Raw genomic sequence first — 4,816 nt, 5'->3', positions numbered from 1 at the left:
AAATGGCAGAAAAAGCTAAATATCTGAAACAGCCGAAATTGCACCAATACCAAAAGTCATAGCGGTCTTGTCATTAATGAGCTGAACGTTTTGATATATGAACGGTTGAAATAGCTGAAAAATTGCGGAACGAGTTAGATGCCGAAAAACGTAGGGAATAGTGAAAGAAGAATAATAGATAAGAAAGAGAAACAGGAAAACAATGGTGTGAATGCTTAATAGCATTCACACAATGAGAAGGGATGGAGTTAGAGATGTTTTGGCCAAACCTTATAAATGATGTTATGCGTGATCTCATGCAAAATCTTGTGAGATGTCTTAGCTTTCAGAGTACTTGTTAAGGCTTACTCTCAATAGCTCAATAACTGCAAAATTAGCTGAGTTATAGTGATCTGTGTGCTTTCTAAGGCTGAATCCAAAACTTAATAGTTGTAGATACAACCAGTGATTACTTTTTGAGAGTTTTAAAAAATATGTCCAGTGCTTCATCAGACATTTTGATAACATGACAGAAAAACAAACTCACACACATGAACAAAAACTTTATCCCCCTTTCACCTTTGGCAGTAATGAAAAGCAGGTCACGTGGAGTAAAATGACCTATATGTTAAACTATTGTAAATGAAACATCCTGGGTTCTGTGAAACGGAGCAAAGAGTTACACAACAGTCTGGGATTATTTTGACTGAGCTGCTTACCTCGCCATTCTTGTTGTTGTTGCTGTTGTTGTTGTTGTTGTTGTTGTTAAGTTATCCATTGATAATTCTCTACTCATACCATGTTGTTTCCATGCAGCACTTCATGCCAGAAGGCGCAGCTGTTGTCACACTGGAGCTTTGACTTGTTGCGGCTGATTTATGGGCCTGGAGATTTTGAGAGAGGGAGACAGAGACAGAAAGAAAAGGAGACAAATGGAGAGACAGTGTGGATAAATAAAGCTTGATCACTTGTCTCCTTCCTGCCAGTCTGCCTGCTGGGTTCTGGCTCTGTGGTGTGTAGACCCCCCCTACCCTCCCCACCCCCTGTAATTACACTTTACGACTTGCTCCACAGTAAATGCTACATAAATCTTGTGATTCCCTCAGATTACAACCCCCCTACAGACACATAGCCCTTATCATGCAAACATTGTAATCCTTGCCCACAATTTCCTCCTTTTATTGGCAGTCACTTCTGATTTAATGGTGCTTTGATGATTGCTCAGTAAAAATTCTACATGGGGTGAGATCCATCCTGATTGCACATTGACTCTGTGTGTGTGTTTATGTGTTTGTTTCTGTCAGCTCTAACTGGCCGTGTGTTTGCTGACAGAATCCAGGCCTTGCTAGTTTTGGGCTGGCATCTGTCAATAGAGGCCTGTGGACGTCAGCCAGAATGAGTAACTGTGTTGTTTTCTGTTTTAAATCTCTGTAAACAGGCGTCCCCTGTTGCCTCTCTGGCACCAAAACACCATAAAGGAATCCTGACTCTCAAAGACAGAGAGTTTTATACCCCATCATTTACCAACAGGTCCCACCAGCCTCCTCGTGACTCTACATTTTATTAAACGGAGGTTACGCAAGGTGACTGCATCACAATCTCCATCCAGTCATAATTAGTGGGAAGAGCTTTTTATTTTCATTTAAAAAAATGGAATTGAGCCAGTCAGTAAAAAGAAAAATATTACAGGTAACTTACAGATGTGACCATGTCAAAAGAAGAAAGTGATAGTGAACATAACTCACATTTATGACCCATCATGCTCTCCTATAATAGGATTATATAGGAGCATGATTTATTTAATTAAGGAGTCATTAATTAAGATGTTTTTTCTTCTCTCTAAGTGTGTTTATTTTTCATTTAAAGAAAATGTATGGATCTGGAGCAGGAGTCTCCAACATTAATAGTATAAAAATCATACAAACAGTAAAAGTCTAGCATTCCTTAAAGGACTGCATATAAATAATAGAAATACTGCACAGCTACTGTAACACTGATCTACACAAACCACATTAAATGGTAACTGTGACAACAGTTTCAAGTAATACATGACTACATTACCAGAAATTTATTTGGGACCTCATTAATATTTACTAACTTTAGCCATCCTTTGTACAGTTGGAGAAAATATCTCAGCAGTCACCCTCCACACTCCCACATTGCCTCCAACAATGTTTTAAATTGGTTGTCTGCTTTGTAAAAGCAAGTTGATCCAGTTTTTCTTCTTCAAAGTGAGACTGTGGATGTATATAGTTTCTCACATGTCTGATAGTAATTATCTTTTATTGCAGCAACACTGACACCTGCAACAATGACCATAAGGATTTGTTGGACTTAAACTTCACAGAGCAGACAAAGTGGCAGCAAGTGTTGAGCTGCGGTGTGTAAATCTGCACTTAATCTGTAGGTCACTTAAAATTTAAAGTGTTGGGAGTGATAGGAGGCTCCACAGAACTTGTCACTTGGATGGTTTCCACTCCTGCCAGAACTGTTGCAAGGCCTTGCAAATGCAAAAGAGACTTAATAATAAAGTGCCGCCCATTGCTTTTTATCTTTCAGTCAAGCTGTATACAACCATCCCAAACATGTCAGAGTGGGGAGTTACAGTCTACCCTCCTGTCTGCCCAGGATCATTTACTGAGCTGCGTTAATGTGCAACAACAACACAACAGTGACAGCAAACTGAATACAGGCGACACTTAGAGGAAAATAATAGTGGGAATATTACTGAGCCAGCAGAGAAAACAGAGGCAAAAGAGTAGGCAGAACCATCTGTCACCCTGTGTGTGTGTGTGTGTGTGTTTGACTGTGTTGGTGATAGATGTGCCTCCTCCAGCAGGTTGTACATCACTCTTTAGTCTGACTTCTTCTGTCACACCTCTGTCATCATTCATCACCGACAGCTGGGGCCCGGGGTCACAGAGGAAGTGTGTGTCTTTGCAATGGTGGGGGAGGAGAAATGTGTTTGCATGACTCGAACTGCCATAGCACCTACCAAAGTAATATTTACCTGTTCCAATATTGGATGATTAAAGAATAAAAATCCTGAATCAATTCAGTTTCATGTAAAGCTCCATAATGGTCCTACGCAATGTTCAAAAAGTGCAGACAGATATGCTCAGAACTAATAACTCCACACCAATTTACCTTTACAAGCTATGTACAATTTACCACAACATGTTTCTTTGTTTTTTATTAAGACTTACATGAGCTTAAAAATAACATGAGCTCACACATGCATGAAAACAAGTGATTTCTTCAAATCACAACTTCCACTGCCACATCTAAACATGTCAGAATCAGGGTCTGATTTAAACTCGGTGACAGACAGACTCAGGAGACGGAGAATAAGGTAAGTGATTTTATTTAACAGTGAGGGGAGGGGAGTGGATCCAGATCTGCAAATGAGGATCGATGGTGAGTATATTGTTTGCCAGTGGGAATGTTGCAGACAGAATGTAGACAGGGAGTAGGTCTTACAGATAAGTAAGGAGGACTGAACTCGGAGGAGAAGGTCTGGATTCCAGTGGTAGGTATTTTCCGGTGGATGGAGCTCAGGTAAGTGGGATCCAGGATTGATCGGAGGCAGACAGGCATTAATGCAGATCAGAACAGGTAAGTGGCTCTCGGGTAAGCTCATCAGCAGGTGTCTCAAGGAAGATCGTTAGCAAGAAGCTCCAGAGGCAAGAACTCTGAACATGCACAGGAAACAAACAGGTCAACCAGATTTGGGTATACAAAAACTCACTGGTGGCCGAGATTTGTTACAAGAGGTAAGCGATGCTTCAGCGTCGATCTGATCCTCCACTCTGACTTAAGAACCCCAAGAGTAGATGATCTTGATCCGCTGCAGCTGTGGATGATTAGGCTGCCAACCAATCAGGGAACAGAAGGGAGCAAACAGGAAGCAGCATGGCAAAATACCACACTTCCTCTCCATGTGCTCCCATTATTAAAAATAACTAACTTTTACTCAGTTATTGTTTAATTTACTTAAGTAGATTTTTACACAGGTAAACTTACTTGAATTTAAGTCAAATATTATTTTATATTTTTACTTGAGTAAATCATTTTAACTCTTTCTTTGTCTCTGCCCAAAATAATTCTAGTTAGTTTTGTCACATCTGATATATTTAATGTGTTAATATACCATTTGTTCCTGTGTTACTAGAAGCAAATAAAATAAATAAGAAATTTGGATTTTGTATTTTTCCCCCCAGTTTAGGGTTGGAAATTGTATTAGAAAATTAGGTAATAAAATTTAATGCAGTTAGCAAAATTTTGCAGAGTGGAGGAAAAATTACATCATTCTAAGTATGCAAAGACTATTATTATTTTTCTCAAATTTGTAGATAAAAGCCAGGACTCTCTGAAGCTGCACTCCTGTTTCAGGGTTTAATGTGTGTGTTGTAAACACTGGCGTGCCACCTTACTGTCTGGCAGCAGATCATATTTTACCATGTTAACACACCATCTGCTTACCCTCATAAGCATTCATTACACATAAATGAATATACACAGTGGGCTGCCATAACACAGAGCCGAGGCACACATGGACGTCAACACAAACTGACAAACCCTTGGCAATATGGACAGACAAAAACTTAGGCATAGGCAAGGCCTTTATATGTGGACATGCAGGAGTTTTTAAGAACTGCATTGCTCTGGGAAAAAGTTAATGAAAAACACCAATTCTCATCATCACACACAGACACAAATAGTACATTTTTATCATAAGGCTCAAGGCTCTTGTACACTGGTTCTTTAGATACTTTAAAACCACATGAAACAGATACTGTGATGTAAAAAACATGGAGTTAACCGAGTTTGTTTTAAA

At 39.5% G+C, this 4,816-nt stretch overlaps 1 long non-coding RNA gene across 1 annotated transcript in view; it reads right to left on the bottom strand.

The window, feature by feature from the left end:
* LOC119617549 overlaps positions 1-955 on the bottom strand; it is an 11,109-nt gene extending 10,154 nt beyond the window's left edge. Inside the window, exon 1 of the long non-coding RNA XR_005233876.1 lies at positions 699-955. This is a non-coding gene — a long non-coding RNA (uncharacterized LOC119617549). The remainder of the gene's footprint in view (positions 1-698) is intronic.
* Between the last annotated feature and the right edge of the window lie 3,861 nt (positions 956-4,816).

Source organism: Kryptolebias marmoratus, linkage group LG1 (genome assembly GCF_001649575.2).
Source record: "Kryptolebias marmoratus isolate JLee-2015 linkage group LG1, ASM164957v2, whole genome shotgun sequence".
Classification (NCBI taxonomy): Eukaryota; Metazoa; Chordata; class Actinopteri; order Cyprinodontiformes; family Rivulidae; genus Kryptolebias; species Kryptolebias marmoratus.
This window is presented reverse-complemented; position numbering and strand designations above follow the sequence as displayed.